At 42.4% G+C, this 10,113-nt stretch overlaps 1 protein-coding gene across 1 annotated transcript in view; it reads right to left on the reverse strand.

Moving 5' to 3' along the window:
• pafah1b1a (platelet-activating factor acetylhydrolase 1b, regulatory subunit 1a) overlaps window positions 1–9,958 on the reverse strand; it is a 43,702-nt gene extending 33,744 nt beyond the window's left edge. The window contains 1 exon segment of the mRNA XM_083696088.1: window positions 9,820–9,958. The gene's annotated coding sequence lies outside the window, so the exon portion shown is untranslated.
• Between the last annotated feature and the right edge of the window lie 155 nt (window positions 9,959–10,113).

Raw genomic sequence — 10,113 nt, forward strand, 5'->3', positions numbered from 1 at the left:
CGATGACCCAGATTCCAGCAGCAGCATACTTTGCTTCCCCTCTGACCAACAGAACGGAAGACAGCAGCAGCAGGAGAACAACAACAACAACCCTGCTCCTCAGCCAAATTCCTCTCACTTCTGCATGTGTTATTGACTCCAGGGGTGAAGAGATTGTGTACACTAATAAGCCTCATAGATCGATGCATTGAAACGATCAATAGATGAGAAAATACAATAGATTTATCTCACCAGAGATCAATTCCTGTTCCGTGGGCCATTTAATTAACAGCCAACCCAACATTCTTGTGAAAAATCTACCAAAAACAGTCATATATTGGCTGGATTATTTGTATTATTATTCCATTTGAATGGACTGTAGTCTGAGTCTAGACTAAGCATCTCACAGGAATAGCCTACTGTACATCAGGGAAGGCCCAGTTCATTGTAATGCAAGGAATGGAATGAGGAATGGAATCAGAACACACATGCCCTGGCCTACATTCTTAAGGGGCAGCATACAGGAGACGGCTCTTGTTGTGAGAGATGAAGGTAAGCCTCTTAGTCTACTGGGAGCTGGAAAACTAAACCTCAGCCAGACCAGTAAACAAAGCTACAGATCAACCCAGTCACCACCTCCTCCGGAGAGGCCAGCTTCTTTAAAGGAGCAGAGCATAAGTTTGTTGGAAATCTGCCACCTCTGGTGAAATTCAGTTCGAAGTTCGAAACAACAACATCCTCCCTAATGATAAATAGAGTGTCGCCCCGAGACACTCCATTAAAGAATGCTCATTTTCTGGACCAAAACAGCCTTCGTTAAATAAATATTTCTTTTAAGGGATCATATTTCCTGATGATCACTACCTATTAAAAACCATTAGGAACCTCTTTGGAAAGCTTGAAAGTTACATACTGGACCTGTAAAAGCCAGCCAGGTCAAAATAGGCAGGGGGGGGGGTCTGTCAACCACAAAACAACAACCCAGAGAGAGAGAGAGAGAGAGAGAGAGAGAGGGAGAGAGAGCGAGAGCGAGAGCGAGAGCGAGAGAGAGAGAGAGAGAGCGAGAAAACGAGATGAGCAAGAAAAACAGAGCGAGAGAGAGAGAAGGCTACATTCTATTTCCCACAGATGAGGACAATTAAGAGTACAAAGCCATCGGTCAAAAGCACCCTGCCTCAATATAACATCCCAGGACAGCCTGCGACACCCAAAGGCACGTCTGTTGAGACTGAAAACATTGTGTAAACATTGTGTTAGATCCACCAGAGGAACATTCACTGCATTCCTCTTGTCAGTCTTGAAAACATACAGAATATGCTAAAGGGACAATCCAGCTCTCACTCTCACTGCTAAAACCTAATTTCGTGCAGAGGTTAAGCTAGGAGATCATTTCACAGCTAGATCATTAAACAGTTAGGAGGTCCTCTCACAGACAGATGTAAACTATCACAAACCAATGTGACTTCACAGACCAAGGTAACTTCACACAGACCAAGGTGACCTCTCACAAACTAAGGTGACCTCTCACAGACCAAGGTGACCTCTCACAGACCAAAACTGGAATTTTTGGTGGATTTTATTTTTTTACTAAAATAATTTAAGTCAATAAAAAAATTTTAAGATATGGAAAAAAAAAAGAGTCACACAAACATCAACGAATATGGATAATAAACCGAAACTGTGGTTCTGTCTTTCTTATAATCAGTGGACTTGACACTTTGATGGAGCAGCACTGGTTATCAGCAGCAGATAAACAGAGAACGATGAGGCTCTGGACTGCTATGAACACACCAGGCACCACCTGACCTTTGAACAGTGATGTCACCTCTATGCCAGCTCTGCCTGCTGCCCTGGCTCCGGGCTGTCTTCTAACCCATATCGTATTCTACATTGGCTTCCTCCTCTTGTCTCCTCACCTCATTGCTCCTCATCTGCACAGGTCTGATTAGACGGGACAGGTGAGGAAGAACCTAGGCACCACCTGACCTTTGAACAGTGATGTCACCTTCATGCCTGCTGCCCAGTGGCCCGGGAGCTGTAGTCTATCCCACATGGTAGTCTACACTGGCTTCCTCTCCTCTCCTCATCCCCCCTCACCTGCTCTCATCTCTTCTCCTCCTCATCGCTCACCTTCTCATCTCCTCTCCTCTGCACTGGTCTGATTAGACAGGACAGGTGAGGAACACATATGGTTGGACGAGACCCACTTTGCTCCCACCTGTCCAGTTCCCTCACATCAGTGCTGATGAGGGAGAGGAGAGGGGACGAGGAGAGAAAGCCTATTGAGACGGTGTCCTGTTACACACCACAGGGGCTAGGGTTGGGCGATAACCACATTTTCTTATTCACAATATTACTAAATTAGTGTTTTTATTAAATCATCACAATATATCCAACAATATCGTTCATTGCTGAAGTATGTTTGAGACATGCTAGCTTGTCGAGTGAATAACAGGTGTTGTAAATAGTCTGGTGGAACAAAGAGGTGTTATCACCGCAAGATGTCCTTTGTCTTGCAAATAATGGGACATTGCACTTGTAGTTCTGCACATATCTGGAGTTTTAAGCCCTTTTCCAGGCTATTTCCTGTAAGAAAACAATATCACAATATTCTCCAAATTTCACGATAATATGTTATATTGGACCAAACCTAACAGGGGCACAGAGTCAAGCTGCCCCAGTGTGTAATGTCTTGTCCTTATTTCATTACACTACTGCGTATTGTATTATTGTATTATTTGTATTTTGTATGCTGCATTGTCATGGAACCGAGCCAAAGACTTTTATTCCCTGCACTCGTGTATGAGACTTGAAATAAACTTGAAACTTGAATAACTACTCTACTAGCATGCTATTACATTGTAATCAGCTAACTGCATGGGTAGTATAACATGTTATGGAGCTGAGTGATGTGTGTTGTTACCAGCGTTCAGCTCCATTACCATGTATTTGCAGAGCAAGAGATGGGCTTAACCCAAAGGCTTAACCCTGTTTTGGAACAGTGCAGATGGATGGATGGATAGCTCCATTCACGGTGCGCAAGGTGTAGGTAGCACACAGCCTCAGAGTAGTAAAACGGTCTAGATGAGAGTGTCTGTCTGCTAAATGATTATAACGTGATGAGTCTTCATTCACTTCCCATGCTGGATATGAATTTGCTCTGTGGCTGGAAGCCGGTTTTCCCTGTGTGTATCCACTGAAGTGTTGAGACATTAATCACCGAGAAAATCTCATTTCCAAGGCCTAGGCCTCCTGTACGTCAACAGTGAGCAGATTCTTTGTGTAATGACACTATCAAGGTAATTGGCTCAGCAGAAAATGCGATCACACCCTGATTTAAGAGGTGATTGTGCGGAAGCTTCACTTGCTTGACGAATCCATAAATCTAAAGATTGTTGAGGGGTAATAACAGGCTGTGTTTTTTTCCCTTTGAATCTCATGTCTTTATGTACCAGCAGGCACTGCGCAATAAAGAAACCAGTGATCCAGAGTTGGCATAGAGTGCCCTAAGGGTTGGCAGCCATCAAAACAGGCCGTGCTGTGAGTTATGAAGGCACCATTTTCAGTTGAATAAAAACATTTTAAAAAAAACTTGCTGTTTTTATGAAACAGTTGCACAGTGAAACAGCAGTGGGCCATGCCAAAAATTATAATGAGAGATGCCCAAAGAGAGAAGTGTGTGTGTGTGTGTGTGTGTGTGTGTGTGTGTGTGTGTGTGTGTGTGTGTGTCATAACCAAGAAGTTGGAAGACTAAATATTTTCAAGAACCATAGTTTTTGAACAACCAATCCATATGGGATTTGGGTCAGAACACGAAACCATGCAACTAAAACAGGAAAACCATGTTTGAAAACATCTGGAGAATCTCATGTGTCAGCAGATGTTATACAAATGTGGAACTTCTGCAAAGCAAGTTCTTGCTGCCTGTAAGACACTGACTCAAACCATAATCATGAACTTGATTTCACAACAACGCAATTTACACCAATCTGAATACACTATACGCTTATAAACCAGCAACTAAAAGAGAGTCACTGCTCGATTCATATTTGCATATCAAAGTGACCCATCAAAACACATCCCTGTAAAAATACAGAAGTAGCCTCAAATCAACAGGCGACCAGAACCTAGCCAAACTGAAAAGAGAGAGCTAAGAGAGACCTTTGTATTTAAAGAACAACATCTTAATCCCGGCAACAGTATGGGGTATTGCATTTCAGTCAATGCATCTCTGAATCCGGCAGAGCCCCAAGAACAAAAGAACGGTAACTGGTCTAGTGGAATGTTATGGAAACAAAGGGCAGAATAAAAAACATAGGCTACACACCAGACTGTAGTTGGTTAGGTTAGTACTTATCGGCTCAAACCAACTGTGTCACAAAAAATACATGGCAAAAGGATTTAGAATCATTGCCCCTGGCAACTCAATGTCCCACCATTCCCGCCCGCCAATTCCCAATCACAATGTCTGTTTGCTGCCGGCAACTTCAGTTGACTCATGTTATCGACCTCCGGTATCAATTCAAGCAGCTTTGAATATAGAGTGCATTTATTTTCCAGCGCTGTCTTCGACTGTTGTTCGCCTGACTACAAGGGAAATTAGATTAATAATTCCCCACTGGCGCGAACGGTTAACATGAAACATGACCCGGAAAGCTTCAGGGACACAACATAAAACAACTGTGAGTGACATCAAAACAACGCTATGTGTGTGTGAACTGATACATATTCTAGCCTTCGGGAAGCGTTTAGACCCCTTCACCCCTTCATTTTGTTGTGTTATAGACTCAATTTAAAATAGATTCAATTAAAAGAATTTGCCATCGATCCACACACAATACCCCAGAATGACAAAGCGAAAACACGTTTTTCGAAATTTCAGTCAATTTATTCAAATTGAAATTCAGAAATACCTCATGTACATAAGTATTCAGACCCTTGGCTATGACACTTAAAATGAGCTAAAATGCAAAAATGTCATTAACAAATCACTCAATAAGTTGAATTGAGTCCATCTTAATGCAAGGCTAATAGTTCATGTAATTTTGGAATTAAGTGTCATAGCAAAGGGTCTGAATACTTATGTACATTAGGTATTTTTGAATTTCAATTTTAATAAATTGACTGAAATTTAAAAAAAAATGTGTTTTCGCTTTGATATTCTGGGGTATTGTGTGTAGATTCACAGCAAATTCTTTTAATTTAATCCATTTTAAATTGAGTCTATAACACAACAAAATGTGGAAAAAGTGAAGGTGTCTGAATACTTCTACTTACGGTGTAGGAATCTAGCCTACATACATATCAGGGCACTGAGGTCTGGATGCCGACCTTGTGTGGAGACATGGACTCATGCATGCTGTTGGCTACACACTAGAAAACATTAGTCTCTATTTACAACGACCAGCAGGGTGGTTCTAGGTTTAAACATGCTTATGGATTATTTGAAACAAGGGCAGTGAGATGGGGGAGTGTTATTTTAAGGCAACCTGGCCCGGTTTGCGTGCTGGCTGGTTTTGAGTCCAGCATTGATTTCCTTGGAAGAGAAAACACATGTTTGTGACACAACACTCTATAGAGAATTATATATAGAACATATAGAACTCTATATAGAACTTCAGCTATATTATATTTTAGCTATATTTCATAGCTGGTTATTCTTTAAATAATTACCGGCTTTTGCACACGAGACCCTGTTGGGCGGGGCACTCTTGCAGAAATAATTTGAAGATTATCACTAATTGATAATGAAAGAGGCTTGAATATCTGGCTCAGCTGGCCACCGCCTGCAATGTGCCTCATCAAGCTACCTGTGTGCAGCGTACATTAGGCCACTTTTAGCCAAACCTAACAGCGCCAAAACCAACACGAGGCCTATTCACCCAGGAGTAGCCTGCATGTATCAGGGCTAAATTAAATGTGCTATTCTTTTCAAATAGCCTAGTCCTAAACCGTCTCTACTCAGAGAAATCAAAACCAAGCAAATTCCACCAGATGGACAACCAAATTCGTCCATCTTGGAGAGAGTGGTGGGTGAAAGTCTGATCTGTGTTTTGGCTCTTCCATCGCCTCCATACATATTCAAGCAGGCAGGCCAATTTTTGAGACAGAGAGGGCACAGGAGAACATCTCTCTCTGTGGTGTGTGTGTGTGTGTGTGTGTGTGTGTCTGAATGTGCGCCGCAGACGGGAAGCGGGGCCAATAAAGCATGTGCGAGTTGAGGCCGTCATCGCCCCTGTCAGAGTCCCCTGATAGCAGGGCCATGATTAGGGGATCAGAGTACATAGTGTACGTAAGCGCTGAGGGAGTGCTCTGCAGCAGGAGAGCGAGGCCGCGGGACAGAACAGCAGACAGCAGGGTGTCATAAAATACTGTATAACTGTTGATATTGCAACACGAATATATGCGATATTCATCATCGCATGAGGTATTGTGTTGGTCTTTTTTGATACTCACTCAATGAAAACAAAAATGCAAGATAATATAATAATAACATATCCCATTTAGCTGACGCTTTTGTCCAAAGCGACTTACACTGCAGTGAGTGCAACATTTGGTTATAACATTTGGTTATTGTACAATAACATTCGGTTATTGTACTCTAGTTACTGTTCTTTGTTTTGCCACTTGCTTTTTCAACCACGTAAAGTGGAAAGTGTTCAACCAAATGGTTGGTGTATGATATCGCAAGTCATATCGCTATCTCACTATACAGCAAAACGATGGCAATGTGATATTGTCCATATCGTGCAGCCCTCGAAGACAGTGGTGGAGGAGTTGAGGAGCCGACACCAGCAAACAATGGCCTGCCAAACCACTGACCAAAGCAAAACATTTAAACATAGACCTAGGCTATATCCTGGAGTTGAGGAGTGTGTGTTATCCCACTGTGAGTAGAATAACACAGAGTCCGCATTTAACTTGTGCAATAAGACAAACCACTCATCTCCTCCATCACAATGCAATTACAAAGCAAAAACCTGAATGCAACAACACTGTGCTGTCACAACGCCGTCACTGGAGTGACTACAAAAGGAATAGCCTAGAGGGGCAACATAATGCAACTTCTTCTGCTCTTATTTAGTTCAGCCAGCCTTATGGGTACTGGATGGAACTGAATGACCACTATTACTGCAAACTGAAGCAATAAAAAAAGCCCTTGTTTTCAGTTTCTCTCTGCACAGCACAAATCACAAAGAAAGCTGTTAATCATATCCTAATAGCCTATGAATCATTAACACAATAAGCTGCCGACATACAACAAAGTTGGCATGGAACAAGGAAGTAGTCTAGTCTAGTATGCACAATCATTTCTAAAGCCCATTTTAATGAGCAGTGCCACTAAGCTGTCATCTGAAGGTGGACCCGTCCCCAAAACAGATGCCAGGAATCGTAGATGCGGCTGGCGACAGGTCATTATTAGTGTGGACCTGCCAGCTAGTCACCCATCCTGAAGGTCACCCACTGTCCTACTGTGAACTCGGGGCTCTGAAGATGCCTGCAGCTGAGTGCTAGCTGGGCAACATGGGCATCTGCTATCCAAGACCATCATCGGAGCTAAAGCACACACTTTGTTTTGCAACCAGTGCTTTGGATTACAGGAGCTACACCCCGCCCCTCCCCTTCATCCTCCCCCCCCCCTAAATATTCATCACATAGGCTACTAAATGCAGTTAATAGAAAGACATTCAATGGTGAAGTCTTACGGCAGAAGCTGTATGAGTAACAGTAACACACAGAGGAAGCATTAACCAAAAGTTGCAAGAATTAAGCTAATAATCACACTTCGGTTGGGAAGTAGAGACCAAAGCATATATTGAGGTCATATGAGAATAACCATGAAAGCCAATTGGCACCACAACAGAGAGGGGTTTGAGAACACATGCTTATATTCTCCGGATTATAATTACAGATAACTTCAAGTTCTTTCAAAGTGCTTTCTTTATGTGTCTATTCAACATACTAGGAACCATCGGTTTAGATAAACAAACGACCACATCTTTTGCAATGAAGTACAAAATATAGCTACCAATATATTCACTGAGGCTCCACTTGTAAAAACAAACCCATCCCATCGTTTCGGTTGCATCAGCTGCTGCGGAATCCTTATAGGCGTAGCCAAGCTCTAGTCTGGCCAGGATCAAATGGTACATTAGACTGAAGACTGCATAGCAACGGGTCCTGGCTGCAAACACGAAAGGGGTACGATCAACAAGGCGAACGAGGGGAGAGTGACTTGTCTTTTCACCGGAAAGCGTTGCGGGCAGAAAGATCCATTCTGCAGTGGAGGGGTGGCGTCTGTTTCTAACCAACTAGAGACTGCCCCTCCATGCACATGCGGTAATTCGAACCAAGCTTCATCAATCTAAATCGATCACAAATAAAATAAAACAAATATCGGAGAAAGCATAGACGGCAAGCTACGACGTACGATGCAAATAGCAGTTTTACTAAACTCGGTCTCCCTTTTTCTCCGATGTGCTCCACCCTTATATTTTTATATCAATTGAATCACACACAGATCATTTATGAAAGTTCGAGGGATGTGGTCTCATCGGTAACATCGGACATGTTCCCAACTGCCCATGGAAACACTGTACATAGCTTCAGACAAGCTAGTCATGCCTTGTTGTCAACATTTAAAACACCTGACTGACATCTTGCAATCCACAAACTCATTTCAAGAGACAATGATATCCATTATATCTGTATTGTAATATTTGCACACATTTATTTTGATCACATTTTATCTTATATTTCTCTAGCTGACCATTTTCTGTTGTCCCTGTGTTATTATAGGGGTCACGTGTTCGTAGAAAAATATATGTCAACCCACTTCGTCCGACAACTCTTGTCTGCCAGTAACACTTTAGCTGTCAATATGTAAGTTTTTTAACAAATGTATAACTTAGCTAGCACGGCACGCATAATTGAGATGACAACATCGGCTCAAGGTCGGATGTGAAGAGCAAGTGCTAACGCTGGCGTAACACCAATGCACACAGTCAGTGCTGTCCATATACAGGTGTATCTAGCAAGCTATAACGTTATTCCACTTCGTAAAACGACTACACTACATAACTACTAGTGTTCCGCTGGCTGGAATAACATACCTAAATTAGCTAGCTGGCTAACGTTATGTAGTTTCAAGCTGACTACGCCCTTTTCCATAGGTTGCTAGATAGGACATTATCATCATAAATCAGTGAACATTATAAAATAAGAGAAGGCAACCGCTCAATTTTAGCACACATATTATATTCTGTAGTTAGACGTGACCCACATTTGATCACTGCGAGGCATAAAGCTAACGCGCAAGGTTGACCAGCCAGAGTTGACCCATGCACGCGACCGATCCATGCAAGAGAAAGACAGTTAGCTTAGCTAGCTAGCTTGCCAATTCAACAGTCTATCAAGTAACTATCAAACGCATGCAAATCAAATGTTGCACGGTCATAAACCGAATTTACATAAGCTACACATAACACCGTTAACGTTAGCTACCTGCTATGCATCAAGAAAGTTGACATGTAACGTTTATAATTGAATTAGCAACCTGCTTGTTGAGAAAGAGCTGTATGTTACTGGCTAGATAATTATTACAGAATAACACTGACTTAACATGGTTATCTTTCTAACACTTATTCTGTGCACAAGCTAGCTGGTTTGCACAGAGATGGATAATTCTGCTGGCCAGCTACCTGCTGCTCCAAGCGGCCTATCCGCCATTTTGAGACAGAGAAAGGAGTCGCAAAAAAAAATACAGCCACATCGTCGTTTTCCCCACCTAGAATTCTTCGATTCTAACCACCATATGCCATAAAAACAACCTTAACTTACCCTATTGTGTCTCGTGAAGGTCCTTAGCCAGGTCGGACAATCATACAAGCAAAGAGGGTGCACTTTTTGTTCTAAATAAAGGACTTCTGATCTCGAGATGAAGTATGCCGTCTTGTCTCTCGTACCGCATTCGCCTTCGGTGTCGGCCACGCGCACGAGCTTGCGTTCGCAGAATGACAGCTACGCGCGCCCTTGATGACAGCTCTAACTTATTTTTTTAACCATAACCTCTCAAACAGCTCTCAATAAAGCAATATTCAGCCTTTATCAGTGGTGATTCATGTATGACATTCT

This window comes from Argentina silus, assembly GCF_951799395.1.
Source record: "Argentina silus genome assembly, chromosome: X".
Classification (NCBI taxonomy): Eukaryota; Metazoa; Chordata; class Actinopteri; order Argentiniformes; family Argentinidae; genus Argentina; species Argentina silus.